Source organism: Oryctolagus cuniculus, chromosome 21 (assembly GCF_051225735.1).
Source record: "Oryctolagus cuniculus isolate XC-2025 breed Fujian yellow rabbit chromosome 21, ASM5122573v1, whole genome shotgun sequence".
Taxonomy (NCBI): domain Eukaryota; kingdom Metazoa; phylum Chordata; class Mammalia; order Lagomorpha; family Leporidae; genus Oryctolagus; species Oryctolagus cuniculus.
This window is the reverse complement of record NC_142887.1, coordinates 24128413-24153101: the sequence shown is the minus strand read 5'-3', so window position 1 is coordinate 24153101 and position 24689 is coordinate 24128413. Positions and strand designations below refer to the sequence as shown.

Genomic DNA, 24689 nt, shown 5'->3' with positions numbered 1-24689 from the left:
GGGGCTGGCTTCTGGTCCTTTCTCACCAGGACTCCAGTCCCCTCCTTCCTGAAGCCCCCAGGCAGTGCACAATGCCTCTGCGATTCCTGCGAGCTGGGAGGCAGGCTTCACAGGAATCACTCGCAGTGCACGCACACCCAGTGGCTGGCTTTCCACGCGTGCATTTTATTTGACATCCGTTCCCTCTTCTCATCCTCCCTCTCTGCTTCCCTCCTCTTGCTTCTCTCTTTCCTCTCTCTCGTCCCCTTTCCTTTCCTCCCTCACTTCCCCATCTCCTTTCTATTTCTTGCTGTTAGCTCCAGCTCACGAGAGCCTTTTTATGCATGCACCTTTGGCGACCGTTGAATCCAGTTCCAGGCACAAATTCCCTGGAACGAAACCCTCTGGTCAGAGATGGAGACTTTGAGGGCTCTAGCTGGATAGAGTTGCCACTTTGCTTTCCTAAGGGGTCTTTTAAATTGCACAGCAGCTGAGCTTCCCGATGTTACAGTAACCTTGCCAGCACTGAGTGTTACTGCTTTAAACATTTTAAGCTAATTTAGCCTTGTGTATTGGGGACCCACAAGGAGACTCTCATATGTCTTGTCTTGACCTCAAGGAAGGCAGGATTTTCCCCTTGTTTTCATCCTTGGTGAATTATTTACTCTTTCTGTTTCCTGGTCCAGATCTAAAAAGTTGTAACTTTGAATAAATTACATTATAAAGCTATGTTTATCAAATCCTTTTAAAAATCTTATCATCCATGCCGTCGCCGTGGCTCACCATGCTAATCCTCCGCCTGCAGCGCTGGCACACCAGATTCTGTCCCGGTTGCTCCTCTTCCAGGCCAGCTCTCTGTTGTGGCCCGGGAGTGCAGTGGAGGATGGCTCAAGTCCTTGGGCCCTGCACCCCATGGGAGACCAGGAGAAGCACCTGGCTCCTGCCATTGGATCAGTGTGGTGCGCCAGCCGCAGCGCGCCGGCCATGGTGGCCATTGGAGGGTGAACCAATGGCAAAGGAAGACCTTTCTCTCTGTCTCTCTCTTTCTCACTGTCCACTCTGCCTGAAAAAAAAATCTTATCATCCACTCCAGGACACCCTTCAGAATGGGTCATTTTTTTTTTTTTTTTTACAAAAACTTAACACTGCAGAAATCCTACGTGTCTATTCCTTGCTGTGCTTTGCGCCTTCACAGGAACCCAGGAAGCAATTTTATCCCCTTGAGGACGATTTTGCCGTCACCGAGAATGCATGCAGCAAGCCCAATTCAACTACACAGCTCATCTAAACAATAAACTAATGCTCGTGCACTAAATAATAATTGAACTAACGAAATAAACTACATCCACTACAGTTTCTGGGCACTGATTACGAACAAACAACCGATTAGTCACCGTGGATTCCAAGATGAAGAAGCCAAGGGCTCTGATCATGTTTTTTCCTCCTGGCATTTTTCATGCAGATAAATGGAGAAGCCAAGAAAAAACCATGACAAGTGGGAGGCAGGAGGCACAGCCCACAGAGCGGTCGGGGACAGACGAACAAACAGCTGACAACAGCAGCAGCAAAGCAGGACACAGAGGTGGGTGGGCAGATGTGTTTAGCACCAGAGCTGAGACCTCAAGCCGGAGATTCAGGTGCCCTGGCTCAGGGACTCTGGGCCAGTCTCATCATCTTGGAGTCCAAATCTGTGACAAGGAGGGGTGAGGGGGATGACGGTAGCACTCGCCCCTCTAGGTAGGTGTGTAGATGATGTGAAACCATGCCCCGGAAACCCTCAGCAGTGCCCAGGCCAGCAGCAGGGCCCTCAGACCACCTGCTACATTATTAAGGTTGCCCTGGGTCAGTTTTGAGGGCATTGGTGTAGGCGGTCAGATGTTGGGGTTGAGGAATGACTCTGACGCAAGGTTTATCAAGGCTTTCCAGCGCGGTGGGACTTTCCCATGAGAAACCCAAGCCAAGGGCATCCCCGGGACAGGAGGTGACTCCCTCTCCAGGGCACTGTGCTTCCCAGCCCATCCCTCCTGCTTACCCTGCAGTCCAGAGCACCTTAAACTTGAGTGTGCAGGGCCGGTGCTGTGGCATAGCTGGTGAGGCCACAGCCTGCATTGGTGGCATCCCATATGGGTGCAGGTTCGAGTTCCTGCTGCTCCACTTCCGATCCAGCTCTCTGATATGGTCTGGAAAAGCAGTGGAAGATGGCTCAAGCCCGTGGGCCCCTGCACCCGCATGGGAGACCCAGAAGAAGCTCCTGGCTCCTGGCTTCGGATCAGAGCAGTTCTGGCCATTGCGGCCAATTGGGGAATAAATCAGCAGATGATAGAAGTCTCTCTTTCTCTCTCTCTGCCTCTCCTTCTCTGTGTAACTCTGACTTTCAAACAAATAAATAAATCTTTAAACAATTGACACTCTTATATAAAAAAAAAACTTGAACGTGCACATGGGTCACGTGGGGATCCCACCAAGAGGCAGGTTCTGCTTCAGGAGTTCTGGGGTGTGGTCCCAGAGTCTGCAGTTCTCACTGGCTCACCACTGACACTGCTGGTGGCCCATGGGTTTGGACAGAGTTGGAAGGTGATCTAACAGCATCCGGGAACCACCCCTGCTTACTGCTTGGGGGCTCATTGTGTGCACATAGGGTTGTCCCTTCAGTTCTAAAAGGCAAGATCTGAATGTGTGTTTGGAGGCAGGCGCCCACTCCGGCTCAGGGGCTGGGAGTCCACCTGGCCCTGGGGTGAGGCTCTTGGCTCCACAGACACCACTGAGCAGACACCGACTGTGTGCCAGAGCTTTGCCGCCTTAGCAAGAATCCATCCAGCAGGGGGCGCGCGTTTGGCTTAGCGGCTAAGATGCCCATGTCCCATATTAGAGTGCCTGGAGTCCAGTCCCAGTTCTAGCTCCCGATTCCAGCTTCCTGTTGCTGCACTTCCCGGGAGACACCAGCTGATGGCTCAAGTAATTGGGTCCCTGCTACCCACATGGGAGACTTGAACTGAGTTCCAAATCCCAGCATTGGGGAGTAAAGCAGCTCATGATCTCTCTCTCTCTCTCTCTCTCTCTGTCTCTCTCTCTCTCTCTCACACACACACACACACACACACATGATCCACCTAGCAGCCCCAAGCTACTGGAGTTGAATGTAAAGATGACTCCAAGCACCTCCCCCTCCTCATACTTGTATGCATAGATTTCAACATTTTTTCATTCCATTTTCCACAAACGTTTGGATGTCCCCACATACACATACCTGTAGTGCCTGACCACCCCCACCTAGTCTTCCCAGGGCCTGGAGTAACCTCTGGGGAGCACAGTGCTGCATAAGGAGTGCGCAGGGCATCTGTGGGGTTTACAGTCCCCCAGAGAGGCAGATTCACGTAACAGCTTCTGCCGCCAGACTGCCTGGGCTGAGCTTACAGTAGGATCCACCCCATGGGAATCTTGACCTCAATTTTCCACCAATACCCAGTGAAATGGGGTTGGCGTTTTCTGCAACATCCACCTAACGATTCAGAGTGGAAAATCCCACCTCCAGCCCTACCATCTCATCCCCTTGCTGGAAGCAGAAGGAGCATCGCTTCTCTTCCCAGAGAGGACCTGAGGTGCACGAGGGTGAGTCTCCTGTGCAAGTTCTGGGTCAAGTGCTTGATGGGCCGGTTATGCATTTCTCTGCACCTTGGTATCTCAATGAGGAGTCAGGGAGGGGTGTAGTTACAGAATACTAAGATCACCAATAGCAGTCTCCTTGGTTAATCCTCATCAAGACTCCAGGAGGAAGATGAGGACAATTGGCTTGCGGAGGTAATACAGGGACACTGACCCTGTGTGTACAGGGTGCCTGGTCTGCCCCCCGGTCATCGTCAGGGTCTCGGCCCAGGTATTCCATCTTTTCCAGGTTCCTGCACTGCAATCCTCTACACACGGCACTGCTTGCATTGTCCAAAATGGCACCCTTTGCTCGAGGCAGGGAGGCAGCTCTGGCCTTCCTGACCAGAGTCCTGTGGCTGTCTGGACAGTTAGAAGGCTGATGGGGTAGGCAGGGACATGACAGGAGCCACCCAAGCGAGCCTGGGTCCCCCCTGCCAGTGGACAGTGTGCAGTCCTCTGGAGACGCTCATGTGTCTGACATTGCTCTAAGACCTTGGCACATGTCTCAGAATTCACCTTCCTAGATGCTCCGTTCCTACCAGCTTGAACCCATTTTACAGAAAATGGGCTTAGAAAGTCCTCAGACTGCCACAACTAATCACCACCAACCATGCGGTTTATGGTTTACGGTCACAGACGGCGATGCTCATGGCACTTCCAGTGGCCATGCCCCCCAGGAAGGCTCTAAGGGTGGGTGAGCCTTCCCTTGCCTCTTTGGCTCCCCTCTCTGCCCCCGATGTCGCACAGTGCTCTTCCCTGGCTGTGTCTTTCTGTATTGTCATGGGGCCTTTTTATGAGGACATTAGCCATCGGATTGAGGGCCCTCCCTACCCCGACCTCATTTTAATTAATTATATCTGCAAAGACCCTGTTTCCAAATAGGTCATATTCCAACTCGTTGTCTAGGTAGACAGGAACTTTGGGGACGTGGGGGACCCTATCCAATCTATGACTTATTGAGGAAGGAGCAGATTCTGTGAAGCCCAAATCTATGCCCACTTTGCTATTCCAGTCATCACCTCATTTCAGTCTCTTCACTCTTTTTTTGTTTGTTTGTTTGTTTGTTTGTTTTTTGACAGGCAGAGTGGACAGTGAGAGAGAGAGAGAGACAGAGAGAAAGGTCTTCCTTTACTGTTGGTTCACCTCCCAATGGCCACTGCGGCCGGCACACAGCACTGGTCCAAAGCCAGGAGCCAGGTGCTTCCTCCTGGTCTCCCATGCTGGTGCAGGGCCCAAGCACTCGGGCCATCCTCCACTGCACTCCCTGGCCACAGCAGAGAGCTGGCCTGGAAGAGGGGCAACCGGGACAGAATCCAGCACCCCAACCGGGACTAGAACCTGGGGTGCCAGTGCCGCAGGCGGAGGATTAGCCTAGTGAGCTGTGGCGCTGGCTGTCTCTTCACTCTTAAAAATACTTGCTTACTGGGACCTTGTGCATGGCTGGGGTAGGCAGGAAAAGCACAACCAGGCAGGCAATTTGCACCTGGGATCTTGCTAAAGAGCTATCTGTACCTCTGAACTCAGGCCACGGGCAAATCACATGCTGCACAGGACATCTGCACCCAGCACCGGGTGGGCACCGGGTCCACACGGTTCACCTCGCCACCCCCATTTGTCTGATGAGAAAATTGAGACCCAGATGGCGTTGGGAGGAAACGCAGTGGAGAATGGGCTGGAAGTTCCAAAGTGCTGTGCTAATGAAGGGAGTTATTAATAGCCCCAATTAGGAGCAGTAACAACAGTGCTAATAGTCGCTACCCATTACAGATTCAATTCCACGCAATAAACATTTCCAGGCGTGGTGCTAACTACTCAACAAATATTATCTCATTTAATTCAATTAAGGACAACAGCGCAGGAGAGATGTTGTGGGATTAATTGACTTTGTTGTAAGGAAGAACACCAGTAGTTTGCAACCGCAAAGTCTTCATGCTTTAGAAATATTACTGTTGGGTGGGCATTCTGCCTGGGTGGGTAAGATGCCTGTTGAGATGCACAGGGCACACATCGGAGTGCCTGGGTTTGAGTTCAAGCTCTAGCTGCTGATGCCAGCGCCCTGCTGATGCAGATCCTGGGAGGCAGCAGTGTTGGCTCAGGTCATTGAGTTCCTGCCACAAATGTGGAAGACCTGGATTGAGTTCTTAGCTCCCAGGATGGGCCCCAGCCCAGTCCTCGCCACTGCAGGTGTTTGGGGGAGAATCGGTGGATGGGAGTGAGCACGTGCTCTCTCTCCTTCCTCCTCTCACAGGAAAGATATTCTTTCTTAATTTTGGGCACTGGTGACTAAAAGGCAAGGGATTCTGGGTTCAGAGGGGGAGAAATTTGCTTTTCCACTGGGAGAGTTATGAGAGCTCTGCCTCTCTAGAAAGCAACATGCCTGGGGCCGGCGCCGTGGCTCACTAGGTTAATCCTCCACCTGTGACACCGGCATCCCACATGGGCACTGGGTTCTAGTCCCGGTTGTTCCTCTTCCAGTCCAGCTCTCTGCTGTGGCCCAGGAGTGCAGTGGAGGATGGCCTAAGTGCTTGGGCCCTGCACCCACATGGGAGATCAGGAGGAAGCAACTGGCTCCTGGTTTCGGATCGGCACAGTGTGCCGGCTGTTGCAGCCATTTGGGGAGTGATCCAACAGAAGGAAGACCTTCTCTCTGTCTCTCTCTCTCTCACTGTCTATAACTCTACCTGTCAAAAAAAAAAAAAAAAAAAGAAAAAAGAAAGCAACATGCCTGCCCTTTTTTCCTTCCTTCCTCCTTTCCTCCCTCCCTCCCCCCTTCTTTCCCTCCCTCCAACAAATATGAGTGTCTACCATGTGTCAGACACCCAGATCGGGTTATGGGTAGGGTCAGGACCGCAGTGGTAAGCTGAAACTGGCCCTGTGCTTTTCTTATTTATGTGAGCAGGAGGGAGAGAGCAAGCAATCTCATATGCCATTAATTCCCCCAAATGCCTGCAATAGCCAGGACAGGGCAGGACTAAAGCCAGGATTGGGAGCTCAATCCCGGTCTCCCACATGAGTGGCAGGAACCCAAGCCCTTGAGCCATCACCTGCTGCCTCCCAGGGTGCGCATTAGCAGGAAGCTGGAGTCCGGAGCTGGAGCCAGGAGTAACACCAGAGGTTCCAGTGTGGCACGTGAGCCTCTTTAGCACCGGGTCAGCACGTGGCGCTGCATGTGCTTTGCATAAGAGAGCCAGTACTGTGTAAGAGTAAGTACTGAGTTTGGGATTCTCAACTGAATTCAGGATCACTTAGGATGCAATTGGCCGTATGACCCGGAGCTGGATGGGAAGTCAGGAAAAGGAGATTTGAGTCAATTAGAGTAAGATTAAGACAAGGGAACGATTAAGGATTAACTTGCCTAATACGTCTCAACACCCAGAGTGAATCCCAATCCCGCCTTGGTGTGCAAGTGTGTATAATAGAGTATTTAATTCCCATGAGCTCTTGTCCTGTAACCGAGTCTATAAGCAGGAGGGGAAAAGATGTTACTGTGTCAGCTGTGGCTTCATGGTCTCAAGAAATAGGAGTCTTTAGGGCTCACTCTCTTTGTCCTGTGGCACAGGGACCAGTGGCATGGGGGGTTAAAACAGTTATAAAAGCAGCAGCGACGTCAAGAATAATGATCATAGCAGCAGCGGTGGGGGTCATAGAAGTAGGGAGAGGTACCTGGGGGCTTTGGAAAAGGGTCAGCAGCCCCCACGGCCAGGGAGTAGGAGAACACTTAGGTCACGCTCTCAAGGTCAAATGCCAGCACAGAGAACCTAGATTGCTTGCGGGCATCCTGGAATAACACTGCCGAAGAGAACAGTAGCTCCAACAGTGTGTTCTGCCTACCCCAGGCTGGGCACAGACTGCGTTAGAAGTCACTGCAACTCCCTTGGCATTGTTGGGACAGCCCATTTTCCAGATGGCCTAAGCCTGCATGATATGTGTGGGGATGCATGTCTGGGGGGAAGGGCAGGGTCCCTGCCTGGAGGAGGGAGGAGGAGCCTGACGGGTACAGGGGCGTTTCCAGGGCTGCCTGGGAGCCTGCAGCCCTGTTGCTGCTCCCTGTCACTCTCCCCTTCAGTTCTGCCGCATCCCAGCTGCCAGGGATGCCGGCTTCAAGGTCCACCGAATGGTGCCTGGGGAATTTGCATAGCTACCTTGGCTACGGGCAAGCAAAGGTTGCCATGGAAACCCTTCATCCCTTCCCAGACCTGCAGCCCGCTCTCCCTCGCCTGATGCCTCCTCCCCCACCTCCCCACTACACAGGGACCAGGGGACCAGAGAGCCTGACAAAGAAAGGGGCACTGCAGCCCTTCTTTCTGATGGCCGCCCACCTTCCTGTTCTGGCCGCCTTCAGATCTACCCCATTCAGGTTGCCCGGATGATTATCCCTTGTCGGGTTCGAATCACGCCATTCCTCCCTGCACAAAACTTTCCACAGCTCCCCACTGCCTAAAAGGACAAGTGCACACTCTTTGTCCTGACATCAGGGTCCCCGCTCTTCCCTGACAGCCACACATGAGCATGAAAATCCCCCAAGGTCTTACTCCTGGTTGCCTCCCTGCTGCCTAGCAGAGTTCCTGGCCGATACTTCATATTTGGGAAGGAGAAAGCAAAATTCACACAGCAGGGAGGGATGGAAAGCGCTGACTTCTCTTACCATCAACCTATCCTTAGCTTCAGTCGCCCAAGACACAAAGTGGAGCTCGGAATCCCTCCTCCAGACCCCTCTGTCAACACCAGGCAGGTGCACACCTCAACTCTTCCTTCCAAGTCCTACTTATCCTTTGAAGGCCCGACTCAGATGCCACCGCTTCCAGGAAGACTTCTCAGATGTTGCATGAGAATGAATGTCCCTCTGAGAGCCCTGGGTTCCCAAGGGCTAGGACTTAATCCGTGAATTCATTTGCATCACAGGTCATTGGGATTTTCCATCTTTTTTTATCGGGGAGGGGGGCTTGGGTGGCCTGCCACCCTGCCATTCTCTGGGGTGCTCGTGGGTGAAACGGAACCAACCTTACTGGCATCTTGATTTCAGGCTTCCGGCCTCCAGCCGCACCAGGGAATACACTCCTGAAGCCATGTGACCCCCAGACTGGGTCTGGGGTATGGCCGCTCTAAAAGCACGACCGCTCTCTACCCTGGGTGATCAACTCCAGGAGGATGGCACTGTGCAAATTCCCAGCACCCAGACCTGGCAAGAGCACACACTTTACCCACATTTTTTTTTAGGCGAATGAAAGAGTTCATTTTGGGGCTGGAGCTGTGGCGTAGAGGGTAAAGCCACTGCCTGCAGTGCTGCCATCCCATATGGGTGCGGGTTCAAGTCCTGGCTGCTCCACTTCCAGTCCAGCTCTCCACTATGGCCTGGGAAAGCAGTAGAAGATGGCCCAAGTCCTTGGGCCCCTGCACCCACTTGGGAGACCTGGAAGAAGCTCCTGGCTCCTGGCTTCAGATCAGCACAGCTCTGGCCATTGTGGCCATTTGGGGAGTGAACCAGCAGATGGAAGACCTCTCTCTCTCTCTCTCTCTCTCTCTCTCTCTCTAACTCTGCCTTTCAAATAAATAAATAAATCTTTTTCTTAAAAAAAAAAAAAGAAAGAGTTCACTTTGCAAGTGTTCACTTGAAACACGTGTGAGCCCAGTGCCAGCTCATGTTCTGAAGTCAACTGTGAATGGCGACTGCGTCCCAGTGCCTCCCCTGCACGGAGTGGCCAGCTCCAGATTAGCAGCAATGTTTCTGGCCCCTCAAGCACGTTCAACCCCATTACTGTCCTCAGCCGTCACCAGCAAGCCACAGGCTGCAGGCACGCCTACTGTCATGATGCCAGTTTTCTAAACTAGGGAGCGAAGGCTTTTGAGAGAGAGTTTTGCCCAAGCTCCCCTGGCTAGCGAGCGGCTTGGACCCAGGGCTTCCTATGGAACGAGAGGGACTCTAGGACCTGGAGGGGATCAGTGAAGCGGAGTCCCTGGTAGCAGCACCATGGCAGTGTTAGGTTGTGTTTATTGAGCGCCTACTGTGTGCCCCTGGACACAAGCAGCAACCACGTACCGACACGGAAGTGGGGGAGCAAGGCATTGTGGTCTCAGCAGACAGCTCAGGCAGTATGTCTGAGTGTCAGCTTCCGGGAAAGTAGTGTGATCCGAGCAAGTGCCTCCCTTTCTCGGAGCTCTGGGGACCCTGTGCAGGCATCTGCCTCCCTACCCACCCTCAGAGAAGTCAGTTTTCCATGGCCTCTTAGGTGTGATGGGTTTCAGGAACGCACCCTAAGTTGGTCATGGCATCACACTTAAAAATATTCACTTATTCATTTGACAAGGAGAGAGAGAGAGGAGGAGGAGAGGGAGTAGGGGGTGGAGAGAGAAAGAGAGAGAGATGGAGCGCCCATCTGTTGATTCACTCCCCAAATGCCCACAATGGCCCAGGGTTGCGGGCTGAACCCGTGAGCTGGGAATCCAATCCAGGGCTCCCACGTGGCTGGTAAGGACCCAACTACTGGTGCCATCAGGACTGCTTCCTAGGAGCTGGAGCCAGGGCGTAAAGCCAGGCTGCAAGAGTCCTAACCAGTGTTAAGCACCTTAGAGGAAGCCTGCCTTGTCCTCTGGGTCTCCCCCGCACTCAGACACACGTGGCCCTCCAGACGGTGACATTGACGGAGAGTGACGCCAGCCCGTGGCATGGAGCAGAGGGCCTTCTCTTAGAATAAGCCTGGGAGCCTGGGAGCCTAAAAGCTATTTTTAAGGGAGTTCCAGAAGTGTTTGTTTTTAAAATATCACAAAATGGTTATTACCAACTTTTTTTCCCCCTCCCTCCTCTCCTGCCTTCTTCCCAAACAGGTGCACTGAGATTAGTGGTAATTTAAAAAGCAGGATTGCCTCTGTGTCAATTTCCTGCTAATGAGCAAAACACGCCATGTAATTGCTATGTATTGAAAGAGGCAACAATACACTTTCAGCAGCGGTTTAATATGCCCGGACTGGGTTGAGCAGATGTTCTGCGGCTCATATTCCAAGACAAGGAGCCAAGGCCAGGAGGAGAAGGCGACGCGGCTCTCTCTTTTGTCCCCAGTCCAGTGCTGGTTCCCTTGGGGTGCATGAGGCAAAGGCAAAGGCAAAGGCATGGGGAACATGATCGGTGCTTGGTTCCTGCAGGCGGACTTAACAGGAGGCCTACAGCAGTGGCGCTGACAGCAGTGGAACGTGCCTCCGCAGTGACCTGTGCTATATGGCACCAGCCCCTCAGGGGGCGATGAGTTCCAAGGTCTTGTTCAGAGTTGCACCATCCTGGCCTGTCCCTGGGCCTCTCACTCCGAGTGTTGGTGTCTTCATTTCCCCAGCGCGGGTGATTACGCCCCACACATCTCCCAAGGACGAGATGAGTGCACATGGCTGCTCCCCTGTTGGGGTATCTTGGCTAAAGCATCCTCGAAGCTCGCTGCCTCACGTGGGAGCAGGGACACCTGCTGTGGGTGGTGCTCTGTGCTGGAGGTTGGAGGACATAGAGATCAGATATTCCCATGATGCCAGTGGACATTTAGTCACTTAACGGGCGGTGAAGATGCCTGCATCCCGTCTCTGAGTGCGTGGGTTCCGCTCCTGGCTCTGGCTCCTGACTCCAGCTTCCTGCCAGTGCAGTCCTGTAATTAGATTCCTGCCACCCACCTGGGGGACTCTGGCTTGCATTCCCGGCTCCCATTCCTCGTCATGGACTTAATGCATCAAATGATGCTTGGTGAACAACATTACAGTGGAAGGGGACAGACCTGCCTGCCTGCGCTCCGGAAAGACTTGAAAGAACTTGACCAATCAGTAGGTGCTTTTGACCGACCACTCTGGTGGGAGGGGTCCTGGGTGGGGACTCAGCCCACCCCACCCCCCCAGCCTGATGGCCACTCCCCTTCTAGAATTCCCAGCAGCCTTTCTGTGGCACTAGCCCAGCAGATAGAACTGGGTGTTTGGTTATTTAGAGGGACAGCAGCCTGGAGGTTACCAGCAGGGGCTGGAGGCACACGGAGCTGGTTTGGCTTTGTTTCCATCCCAACTCCACGAGCCTCAATCAAGCCGCAAACCCTCTCCACGCCTCAGGCTCACCATCTGCAAACTCAGGGTAAAAATAGGGCCGCTCATTTCACCGAGCGCCGGTGGGAACCCGGCAAAATAACTCACGCGAAGCTGGTTCATCGTCGGAGCCCCGTTCCCAGCAGGTGCTACTATTTTCACTGTCATTGCCATCGCGGCTGTGGTTATTAACGCACTTGCTGTATCTGGCCTCTTACGCTGCCGCCTCCCGGGAGGCAGGGTCTGCAGATAGCTCCCATTTGGCGGCTGCGAGGGATCGGGGCTGCGCCTGGCTCATCGTGGGCGCTAATCAACAGTGGAGCAGTAAAAGCGGGAGTGACTGAATGAAGACCGTCATTCTTGGGGCCGTCTTGATAAACACGGCATTTTCCAGATGGATGCGTGGTTTTCGCTCGTACTCCTCCTCTGGGTTTCCCTCCTGAGTGTTTTTGCCCTGTGACAGCTCACAGTAGGTGCTTACTGAATACCAGCCTGCACGCCTGGGTGGCCCTGCAGGCCGAGTCCTGTTGAGGAGACAACCTTGAAATTCACTGCACATGGCCCAGGGCCATTTCTTAGCCCTCATGCCCTGCTGGCCCTCTGACCAGCCTCCTCTGTCCCCAAGTGACAACGGCCCTGCGTCTGTCCATCTCAGGAAGGTCCCTCACTCTTCCAGCTGCTCCCGGACACCTGGGTCTGGCAGGTCCTCTGTGTAGAATAATCCCAGGCTGCAGGTCTGCTGGTGGAAAATGAATATTCGAGCCGCTTTGCAGTTTCCAGATTGATTGGGGACAAACGGGAAGCAATCATCCGAGGCAGTCAGCTGTAACAAGGTATACACTTAAACAGCCGGCGTGCGGAACAGCGTGCCCGTACTGTGCTGATTAAAAAAAAAAAAATTCCAAGTCGTTATTCTCCACGGTCACGGGCATGAAGGCCTGGGATCTGGTGGGGGTGGTGGTGGCACACGTGGCCACCTCGGAAGCCATAACTCTCTTATCATTAATAACCAATGTCCTGACCCTGCCTGTGCAGGGTAGGCTATGAAATTCATTTTGTCTTCCGCATTACGTGGGCCAAGTAATACATCATCCAGGTCCTTGGTTTTAATAGTGAAGTCCCAAGAGGGGCCCTTGTGTAGTATTTACTTGGTGCCAAGAACATTGCACACACGAACTTAATTCATCCTACAAGGAAGCAGGTGGCAGTGTACCCATTTTACAGATGAGGAAACTGTGGCTCAGAGAGGTGAAAATCTTACCCAGGGTCAGCGAGCTCTGAAGCAGCTCTGGCTCCTACCCTGATTTCTTTGAACCCTTTCATGTAAACACTTATTGGGTACCTCCTATTAGTTAGGTTTTGCCCCAGAATCTAAGCATCAGGAGTCACAGACTTGGTCCCTGCCCCCTCCGAGGGACACCTGCAGGGGGCAGACGCACAGAGGAAGACGTGAAGTCTGGCTCCGGTCAGCAGGATGCTCCTGGGTCCCAAGTCGGGGGTGGGGGGTGGTCACTGCATTTGATCCTCCTGATGGCCATCTGGGGTTGGAGCTGGATTAACCTTACTTGATACATGGGGAAGCTGCAGCCCAGGAAGCTGAGTCATGCCAGGAGCTGAGTGGCGAGGCTGGGATTTGAACCCAAGTCTGTGCGACTCAACAGCCGCCTGATCACCTGGAGGGTGCCTGGCAGGTTTTGGCAGGGGCGGCTGTGCCACAGATGAGACGGGGAGCAGAGGGGGCTCTCGAAGCGGGAGGGGCTGGCGTGTTTGGGGACAGATTGATCCTGAACATCGACACAATGGTTTTCTTGTCCTGGTTCCCTAAAGGCTCCAGGACCCCCACCACCGACACAGTACTACGCAGTAACGGGTGCTGTAAGCAGTGTGGAGATGATTTAAGGATGGGGAGGATGCGTGCCAGTTACACGCAAACAGTACAACGCTTTCTGTAAGGCACTTGGCAGCCTTGGATTGTGGTGTCCAAGGAGCCGGGGAGGGGAGGGGTGATGGAGTGAGACGCTGCTCCCCAGGGGTGCACTGTCGCCACCAGGATTAATCAAGTCCGCAGGCCTGGAAGATGTGGCCACCTTCCACGCCCATTCCCACTGTTGAACTCACTCACCTCCCGGCAGAAAAACCACAATGTGTACATAAACGGAATAGAAGTGACCCCATGGTCTGTCACAGAGAGCTGCCGGGGATGCCCGAGCCACTCCAAGAGTCACACAGCACTCAGGGGTGGAGAAGTTCCACTAACACGGAAGTTCCCAAGCAATTAGAGGGCCGCCCCGCTCTGCTCTGCTCCGGGAGACCTAATGGGGATGAGCTGTGTGCTGCCGCGGCTGCCTTCACGCTCCGCCCGTACATAACCGGGGGCTCGGGGGCAGGTGGGTGGCACGGGTGGGTGAAGCACTTTCCTGCTTTAACTAGATGGATCGTCACGGCTGGGGAGACTCTGGGTGGGAAGGAGGCCTTTCGGGGCTGGGGGGTGGGGGCGGAAGGGTTGAGCTGCAGACCATTCTGCCTGGGGCAGGGGACAGGACCCCCTACCTGCCCACAAGGCCAGGAGGGGCCTCTGGTGTCCCCAGGACACGGCCGAGTGGCAGAGGCAGCTGTCTCTGTCTTTTGGCCACTTTGCAGCCGAGCGTTACTCCCCTAAAATTCTCCTCCTTCTCTCTGCTTCCTGTCTTCCACAGGCCTCTTCTCCACGACCCCCGAGGCCCCCCAGCCTCCCCCTCTGGCCACCTGGAGACCCAGGCTCCTGGTATCGGGACTGGCCGCAGCCTCCAGGCCTTTGCCCGAGCTACATTTGAGGTTGAGCATGCCCTCTCCTCCGCCTAGACCTGGCCGGTCTTCCTCCCTCGGCTGGTTTCTGTTCGTCTCCTCCTCCAGGGAGCCTTCTTGGGGTGTGCGTGTCCCTCAGCGGTCCCCGGCCTCCACGCTTCCCCATCACGGCTCATTGCTTTGTCTGTCTGTCTCTCTGGCCCAGCAAAGTCAGTGGCTGTGGCTCACACATCTTTATGCTTCGGGCAGGGTGTGCTTGGCCCCTAGCAAACGTTCAGTGAATATTTCTCGGTTGCATGATGGAAAACCACGTGCATAAGTGACACACGACATGGATGTGCTATGACGAGGGTGACTTTGTGAGCAGGGGGCAGTTGGTGATGTCTGTAGATGCTTTTGTTTGATACAAACTCAGCAAGGAGGAGAGGTGCTACTGGCCTTGAACAACAGAGGTCAAGAATGCCAGGAAACACAAAAGAGCCTGCGCCCTTGGCCTCTCCTGCCACAGACAGACAGACAGACGTGCCAGTCACTTGGAGGTTGAGTGACTCAGCTGTCTGGCCAAGTTCTGCCTTCAGACAGCGGCTGGGAAAGGCAGAGAAGACAAAGGTGTGATTTCTGTCCACCGTGAGCTTCCCGTCTGGAGAGCATCCAAGGACAGAATCAAAGAAAGCCCAGGAAGAAAGAATGGGACACTGAACCCTCCCTGGTACCAGGCAACACTCGATCCTGTTGAACTCCTACCCCTCTTTCAAGACTGGCTGGGGCTGGCTCTGTGGCATAGCAGGTAAAGCCACCGCCTACAGTGCCAGCATCCCATATGGGTGCCGGTTCAAGTCCTGGCTGCTCCATTTCCCATCCAGCTCTCTGCTATGGCCTGGGAAAGCAGTGGAGGATGGCCCAAGTCCTTGGGCCCCTGCACCCACATGGGAGACCCAGAAGAAACTCCTGGTTCCTAGCTTCAGATAGGTGCAGCTCGGACCATTATGGCCATTTGGGGAGTGAACTAGCAGATGAAATACTTCTCTCTCTCTCTGCCTCTCAAATACAAAAAATCTTAAAAAAATACCACTTCCTCCAGGCAGCCTCCCCTGTTGCCCCAACCCAGGCTCCATGTCTCTGACACTGCAGCTTCCGTCCCAGCATCCTGCAATCTGTACAGGACGGCGTCCTTTCCTTCCAGCCTGAGGACAGCGGCTGTTTCTATTTGCCTTTATTTCTCTGCCAGCAAACAATAGGAAAGAATCGACTCAATGTTTGGGGTGAAAGCATCAGAGTTAGGTCTACAGTGGCCATCCAGCCAGCAGTGGGACTTCTCCACTTTCTGGGACCTGAGGAGCACCTGCATGAAGACCACCTCTGCAGGGATGCCCCCCAGTTTCCATTAGAGGAAGTCAGTCTGCTCTGAGCTGTGGCTGCTTTGTCATGGACTTGGCTGCCAAGCCAGAGAGCAAGACGTTCTCCCCATGAGCACATCGACTAGCGAGCTATAAATTAAAAAGGGAAAAAAAAGGTCTGCTAATTCCAACCCACTCTATTTTTTACCCGCAGCTGCCTGGGAAGGAATGCACTATGACTTCCAGATGGGACACTTCTTTGGCCAAGTTCCACCCTCTCTCGCTCTCTGCCTCCCCCCAGGGTCCAGCCTGCAGGCTTTGGAATCGCACAGACCTGGGCTCGAATTCTGGCTGAATTGTAGCTGCCATGTAAGAGTTGAACACGTGTGTGGAGTCCCATGTGGCGTTTGGGGGCTTGCACACACCATGCACCATCCGGTCGGGGGAACTTATCTCCGTATATGTGTCTTCAAACACGGAGCACTTCTTCACAGTGAAAACCTTGAAAATCCTGTCTTTATTTCATTTATTTGAAAGGAAGAGAGAGAGGGAGAGAGAGAGAGAGAGAAAGAGAGAGAGAGAGAGAGAGAGAGAGAGAGAGAGAAAGAGAGAGAGAGAGAGAGAGAGAGAGAGGATCTTCTATCTGCTGACTCATCTCCAGATGCCCACGACAGCCGGGCTAAGCCAGGCTGAAGCTAAGAGCCTGGAACTCAGTGGAGTCTCTCACAGGGAGTAGCAGGGATACAGACCACCTGCTGCTGGTCAGGGTGTTTGTTAGCAGGAAGCTGGAACGAGGAGCAAGGACAGGGCTTGAACCCAGGCCCTCTGACATGGGATGAAGCTATTCCAAGAGGCATCTTAAGCGTCAGGCTAATGCCTGCTTCTCGGCTAATTTTTTTTTTTTTTTTTTAATATAGAGGGAGCACGTTACCATTATCTTCAGTACCTGTACCATGCAGTGGAACGCCAGAACTTCTCACTCCCATGTAACTGTAATTTGGTACCCAATCACCAACCTTTCCCCCCATGCTCCCTCTCCCCTCCCTGGCCTCAGGGACCCTGCTTCTACCCGCCACTTCCATGAGATCAGCTTTTTTAAAATTCCCCCTGCGGTCCTGGTCTTCCTGTGCTTGGCTGATTCCATTTGACATGATGGCCCCCAGCACCGTCTGCTTGCTGCACATGGCAGCATTTCTGCCTTTGTTGTGGCTTCTGGATCTCAACTCCGAGCCTCAACATCCCCTCCTGTCAAACCCTGGCTCCTGAGCAGGTTCGGGAAGGCACACAGGTGCATCTCCTGACAAAGGGTCCCAGCAGGGTGCTTCCTTAGAAAGAGAGGCGGGGCCTCCCATCCTTGCAAAAGGACCACCCTCCCCATCCCCGGATCTCAACCCTCAACACTTTTTTTTTTTTGACAGGCAGAGTGGACAGTGAGAGAGAGAGACAGAAAGGTCTTCCTTTGCCGTTGGTTCACCCTCCAATGGCCGCCACGGCTGGCGCACCGCGCCTATCGAAGGCAGGAGCCAGGTGCTTCTCCTGGTCTCCCATGGGGTGCAGGACCCAAGCACCTGGGCCATCCTCCACTGCACTCCCTGGCCACAGCAGAGAGCTGGCCTGGAAGAGGGGCAACCGGGACAGAATCCGGTGCCCCGACCAGGACTAGAACCCGGTGTGCCGGCACCACAAGGTGGAGGATTAGCTTAATGAGCCGCGGTGCTGGCCAACCCTCAACCCTTTTCCATCAAGGTGCCCCTCCAGCCTTCCGAGAGCATCAACGCCCTACCTCTCCCAGAGTAGATGGCCCTGGAACGCCCCTTAGTCAAGCAGCACCCCACTGCACACAGGAGGGGATCAAGGCTTGGAGACCTAGGCTGGGCCACCCATGGGGGTGTGCTGGGGCTCTGGGGCTGCCACCCTCGCTTGGTGCACTGCGTGTTCTCCTTCGCGGTAATAACAGCCACAGCTGCCATTTGCTAAGTGCTTGCTAATGTGGCAGGCACTGAATTTTTTTAACATCCCCGGAGCGGCATTGGTTGGGGGGGGGGGGTTTGAGTAAAAGCCCATAAAAGGAAAAATGGATAAATTGAATCTCATTAAAATTTAGAACTTCTGCTCTTTGAAAGACACTGCTAAGAAATTGAAAAGACAAACCACAGATGGGGAGAAGGCCTTTGCAGATCTTATAGCTGATAACAGACGCGCATCCAGCATATATCGATCATTCTCAAAACTCCATTACGAAACAAGCAACCCCCCAAGGTGAGCAAGCTATTTAAAGAGACAGCACACAGAAAGATGCATGGAAGGCAATGAGCCCAAGAACTAATACTCAACGCCATTAGTCACTGGGGAGATGCGAGTTGCTCTCACAAACAGAAACCTGGACACCCCAAGGGGTCTTTCAAAAAGTTCAGGGACAATGGTCTCAAAAGATCAGTTTATTCGGGTGCAAAATACTGAACTCCATGCATATTAAGGGTCTTTAAAGAGTTCATGGAACATGCGTGTTATGAAAATATTGTATGTGGATTTCAATGTTTTTTGCACACTTATCTTTTAGTTCTGAAACACACTTATCTTTTAGTTCCATGTAACAGAATGGCTAAAACCGAAGACAGGCAGTGGTGAACGTTGGCAAGGATGCAGAGGAATGGAGCTCTCCTCTGTGTCTGGCAGGAATGTAAACTGGCAAAGCCAACCTGGAAAACCACTCTGGAAGTCTCTGAAAAACTTGAACTTGGACCTGCCGGGAAATCCCACCCCGAGGTATTCACCTAAGAGAAAGGAAAACTCTTGCTTCCCAAGTGCCCTGTGGCTCTACTCTCAATCGCCAAGTCATGCAAGAGGCGAGAGAGAAAGAGAGAGAGAGAGAGGGAGGGAGAGAGAGAGAGAATCTTCCATCTGCTGATTCACTCCTCAAATTGCTGCAATAACCAGGTTGGAGCCAGGCTGAAGCCTTGAGCCGGGAGCTCCATCATGATGTCTCTCCCACGTAAGTGGCAGGGACCCAAGCACCTGGGCCATTGTCTGCCACCTGCTAGGGTGCACGTAAGCAGGGCTCTGGATGGGAAGCTGAGCAGCCAGGATTCAGACTGGCACTCTGATAGGGGATGCCGGCTTTGCCGGCCCCAGTGCATGGTGTGGCGTTCCTTGTCAGACCTATGCTGCCGGACAACAGATCCTCCAGGCTCACCGCTTGCTGTTCCTTGGTGGGGCAGCAACAGCGCCCCCTGCTGTGGGCCCCACTGGACCTGGACTGCTGGGCCCCCTACAGCCCCACTGCAGAGCTCTCTTATTAACACACAGCTGGGATGGAGATAGAACCAGCTCCCCTGTCCCTGAGGTCTCTCTGTCCTTTGGAGCCCTTGCCTCCTTCGCTGGAACCCTTCTGTGCTTCCCAGGATCTCCCTCTTCACCCTCCTTCCCTTCTCTCAGGCCTCTGCTCACTGCTCCCCTGCTCCCCTTCTCATGGAAGCTTCCTCTGGCCACCTGGTCCCTGGTCACTGTCACCAGTCCCAGTCCCTTCCCTGCAGGCTTTTCTTCTATGTCCTTGTTCCAGCTGTGTTTTCTGTTTATGGACTTGTACCTTGTGTTTGCCCCAGGGGAAGCTGAGGGTTCTGCCCACAGTTAACGGAAAATGGAATTAAAAGATGTTTATGTTGGTACAAAAAAACACTTGAACTCCATGTATACAAGATGTCTTTAAGAAGCTCGTGGAAAATACATATCACCAAAAAATCATGCACAGATTTCAATTTGTTCTGCACTAAAATAAGCTTCTCTCTCTCTCTCTCCCTTTTCTCTGTCTCTTTTTAAGAAAGATATTTATTTATTTGAAAGGCAGAGTTACCGAGAGGGAGGGAGAAACAGAGATCTTCCATCTGCTGGTATACTCCCCAAATACTGCAATGGTTGGGGCTGGGCCAGGGCCAGGCCAAAGTCAGGAGCCAGGAGCTCCATCTGGGTCTCTCAACTGGGTGGCATGGTCCCCAAGGACTTGGGCCTTCTTCCGCTGTTTTCCCAGGTGTGTTAGCAGGGAGTTGGATCAGAAGTGGAGCAGCCGGGACTTGAACTGGTGCCCATATGGGATGCCGGCTCTACAGGCAGAGGCTTAACCTACTGTGCCACAAGGCCAGCCCTGGGCTGTGTGTTATTTTCTTCTCTGTAAGGTGCACAGCCCAGCACCCTGCAGCCCACTCTCAGCTTTCCATAGATGTGGGCAGTGTGACCAAGGGCAGAGCGTCGCCTACAGGCCATTGGGCGGGCATGTGTGCTGCAGCCTGGCTAGCCCTACCTTCGTCTGCCTTCTCTCCCACCCTTGTGTCCCGCTCTGACGAGGGGGGTAGGCCCGCTGCCCTCTGGTGTCTCAGAGCAGAGCTGTTTCCTCAGGAACACCTACATTCATTTTCTAGGTCGTTTGTTTCTCTTCGGAAGAGGTTTGTTTGCTCATGCATTTGCTCGTTTGCTCCATCACCAAGGCTGCGGGTCTCGGAGGGTGCTTGGGTCATCCCTGCACTTGGCTGCCTTGGGGAGGTGACTGACAAGCGCTTGGGGACAAGTGCTTGAGGGACCAGAGAGGAAGTAGGCTTCCTGTTCTTGCACTCTTCACAGGGAGGATTCTACCAAGGCACAGGTGTCACCCTCTCCCTACTCCCGTGGGGGGCTGTGCCCGTGACTTCCTCATGCATTTGTGCAGATCTTTTCCTGCCAACAGAGCTGTCCCATCCTGCAGGGGCAGAGGCCCTGACTGTCCAGCCAGTGTCACATGACCATTCCTAGGTGCAATGTCAGGCCCCAGATAGACAGATTTCAATTGAGTAATAACAGACAGCCATGCATAGTTGCTCGAGGAGATGAAAGTTTGGAAGGAAGAGAATCTGATTCTCTGAGTGTCCAAGGATACTTCAGGAAGTTCATGGAAAAATGGAATTAAAGTCTGGACATGTACTTGACCCAGCTGTTAAAGCACCTGTATCCCCTATGGAAGAGCCTGGGGTGGGTTCCTGGTGCTAGTTCTATGCTCCAGCTTCCTGCTAATGCAAACCCTAGTGGGAGGCGTCCAGTGATGGTTCCAGTGGTTAGGTTCCTGCCATCAAGGCAGGAAACAGAGATTGAAGTCCTGGGTCCTGGCCTGGTCGTGTCCCAGCCATCGCAGGCATTTGGGGAGTAAAGCAGCAAATGGGAGCTGTCTGTCTCTGGATCCATCTCTCCATCTCGCTGCCTTGCAACAGCAAGATAAGCTCGTTTTGTGCGAACAGATTTGAAAACCATGCATGGTTTTGTTGTCATGTACGTTTTCATGAACTCTTTGGACATCTTTCATATGTGTTTTTTTTTAATTGGGACCCAAATAAACTTTATTTTAGTTCCATATTCCATGGACTTCTCTTATTTAAGATTCTGGTCTCAAATATAAAAGAAAGTGGAGGGTAAAGGAGATCTGCCTTGCAGAACTGCTGCTGGAGCTGGACTCTGAGAAATGCTGCAGTGAGTGTGGTGAGAGTTGGAGGGAGGAACGTTCCAGACTGGTGGAACAGCTTGTGCAGCGGTGAGAGGCGGGCAGGCAACCAGAGCATGCTGGGAACAGGGGATCGTATTAATAATTTTGGTCTTTGTTCCGAAAGCAATGGGGAACCACAGCGGGGCTTTGAAACAGGGAGGTGGCGTTGGCAGATCTGTATTTTGAAAAGATTGCTGTGGCAGGGGAGGATGACTTGAGAGGAGGCAAAGCTAGAAACCCGAGGACCCATGAGGGAACGGCTGCAGTTGGCCAGGTGAGAGCTGCAGGTGGCTTAGACCAAGGTGGGGGCAGCAGGTTGGAGCAAGTGAGCAGCTTTGGGAAAACTTTGGGGGTGGAGGAATGAGCATGGATGGAGCAGGGGAGTGAGGGAGAGAAAGGAGTAGTGGATGACGTCCAAGTTTTTGTCTTGCCCAACCACACATATGGCGGCATTGTTCACCACGCCAACAAATTCTAGAGAGAGAGAGAGAGGACAAGGTCTATGGTAGGAAGGCGTCATGCGCTGCCTGTGAGCCAGGAGAAGGTTCACCGCCACATGGGATCCGAGGAGTCCTCCGCCTTCTTCCACAATGCAGCTGCTTTAGGGCTCTCGTCGAGTCCGATGTGCTGACTTGCTGTCCAGATTGCAAACTGCCACTGGGGAGGGTAACAGTTCTCCTCCAGCACAGCCCTCTTTTTTTCTGTAGGGAACACAACGCATTGCCCCACCAAGACTAATTGCATCATCCGGTCTTCTGTCTTTGAGTCATCTAATTCCTCAACCACGGAGGCTGGGCCAGAGCGCGCTCTGCTCCTCCTTCTGTGCGTTTAGCTTGTCGTTGGAAAGCTCCACACCCTCCCCAGTGAGGCCAGCCAGCCCGGAGTCTGATGGCTTCTGACAGTCGGAGTGATCCTGTCGCTGGAGTCCAGCGATGGAGGAGTAAGCACTGGCTTGGTGGCAGCAGTGGTTCTTAGTGCCGCATGGACAGCATCAATCCGAGGGGGAACGGCCAGTCTCTCTCACCGAGTCGGCTTCCTGTCCAGTGCAAACTCATCCTGGGTTTGGCCCGATGAGCTATCTCCCCAACCAGGTTCCTACCAGCTACACACAGCTAATCAGAAAGCTGAAATTGCTGGAGCCTGAAAGAAATTGGAGTGTACATCTCTCTCTCTCTCTCTCTCTCTCTCTCTCTCTCTCTCTCAATGGCCCCTGTTGTATTTCAGTTGGGACAAATATTTTTCAAGTCACTTTAGGATCACATCATGATCAGTTCTTCCAACCGCTGCTATTTTTCCTCTTTTGTTCAGAGGAGCTTGCTTGTCTCAGTAACTTCCTTTTTTATTTTATTTTTTTTAGATCCCAAAATAAAAAAAAGTGTTCATTATAGAATTTTGGAAATAATAGTTTGTGGCATGTTTAAGACAGATCTTAGAGGCTGGAGCTGTGGCATAGCAGGTAAAGCCACTTCCTGCAATGCCAGCATCATATTTGGGCGCTGGTTCGAGTCCCGGCTGCTCCACTTCTGATCCAACTCCCTGCTGATGCACCTGGGAAAGCAGCAGAAGACAACCCAAGTGCTTGGGCCCCTGCACCCATGTGGGAGACCTGGAAGAAGCTCCTGGATCCTGGCTTCAGATCATCCCAGCTCCAGCCATTGCAGCCATTTGGGGATTGAACCAGCAGATGGAAGAGTCTCTCTCTCTCTCTCTGCCTCTCTGAAACTCTGCCTTTCAAATTAAAAAAAAAATCAGATCTGCTAATTTGAGCCTGGCTGAATTTCCAATGAGTGCAAGCTCATGCTGTTGCAGTTCTATATTCCTGAGCAGGGTGGCTTGTTACGCAGCATCATCCCAGTGACAGCTGACTGATGGAGCGTCCACCTGGCCACTTCAGCTCTAATCTATGGAGGTCCCCTTCATTGCCCGCCTTCCTTTTCACCCTCCACATCGGCTCCATTACCAACTTCTGTCAACTTGATTTCTAAAAGCAGACTCTCTGCTTTGATTTGAATGTGCTCCCTACACTCCAAACGTCACACTGTTAATCCCCAATTCACCTGTAAATGATATTTGGGAGGTAACACTTTGGGAAAGTGAATGGATCAGGAGCGCTCTGCACTCATGATGAGATTACTCCACCTGTGGATCGGTGGATTCTTGTTGGAGCGGGGCCCTTGCTCCAGCTCACCATGGGATGCCGCCTACCAAGCCAAGAGCCAGCCAGAAGGTTCTTACCAGATGCTGTGCAGATGCTGGCACCATGCTCTTAGTCTTTCAGGACCCTGAGCTAAATAACCCCCCCTTCTTCATAAACCACATGGTCTCTGGTATTCATTTATAGCAACAGAAGTGGCCTGAGACACCCTGTGTCTTTGTGAATTTTTTTTTTTTTTTGCCAAAGGCCATTGGATATGTATAACATCATTCATGGGCCACACAAAAAGTATCAAGTTAAAAATTAGCCTGCTGTAGATGTCTTGAATTTCAAGTCCTATCTCTGGTTGCCTCGACTAGACCAGACCAAATGATTTATCTGGCCTTCTACTGCCCACCCCAACCCCACCCCCCCCCACCCCCCCCGCACATCAACCCCCTGTAGACTTGCACAGGGGACTGCCCTAGCTTCCTGCTCCCTCCCACTTTGCCCCACTGTGCTCTGTTCTCCAGCAAGTGGTCAGGGTGAGCTGAAAACAGTCGCATCAGACCACTTCCGGCTTTCCTCCCCAGAGAGACTTCCCAGTGCTTGTGGGGTAAGCCCAAACTCATGGATGTGATCTCAAAGTGTCAGTTGATCTGTCCTTATCCGTGGTCCCTAACATCTCATGTTTCTCTCCCCTCCTTGCATCACAGCTGGATACAGAGGGCAGGATGCGGGCCAATTCCTCCTTTGCCCCCCGAGTGACTATCCTTGAGGTCACAAGTGTCCCCGAGTTTCCCTGACCCCTCCCTTGGTTCCAGAGCCACCAGGCGCCTGGTGATCTCCCACAGAGCCAGGCTACCTGCAGCTCCCCCTCATTTCCTCTCCCCCCTGAGCTTCCGCCTCCAAAGCTGTCTCATGATTTGTGCCTCCTGGAATGAACTGTCAGCAGCAAAGGTATTATTAGGGATTTTTCAGTGGATCCAGGGTGCTTCATTAATTCTGCCTCTTTTTTTTCCTTGAGACATTTTACTCAATGATGACAACCCACTGAGCCTGCCATTGGTCCCCTGATGCTTAATAACAAGGCCACTTTAATGGTAATTAATTCCGATATTGAATATATTTTCATTAAAAGCAGAGATGGCAAGCGTCAGATGTACTGAACTACGAGTGATCAGACTGAGGCAGCACCAGTTCTGCTTTACACAAATGCTGAGTAGTCCCCAGAGTCTCCATTTCCCACCTTCTCCCTGTCCGGGGG

General features: G+C 52.9%; 1 protein-coding gene across 3 annotated transcripts in view; it reads right to left on the bottom strand.

The window, feature by feature from the left end:
- The window catches only part of SEZ6L (seizure related 6 homolog like), a 194453-nt gene that overhangs the window by 112535 nt on the left and 57229 nt on the right, over positions 1-24689 (bottom strand). The gene's annotated exons all lie outside the window — the stretch shown is intronic.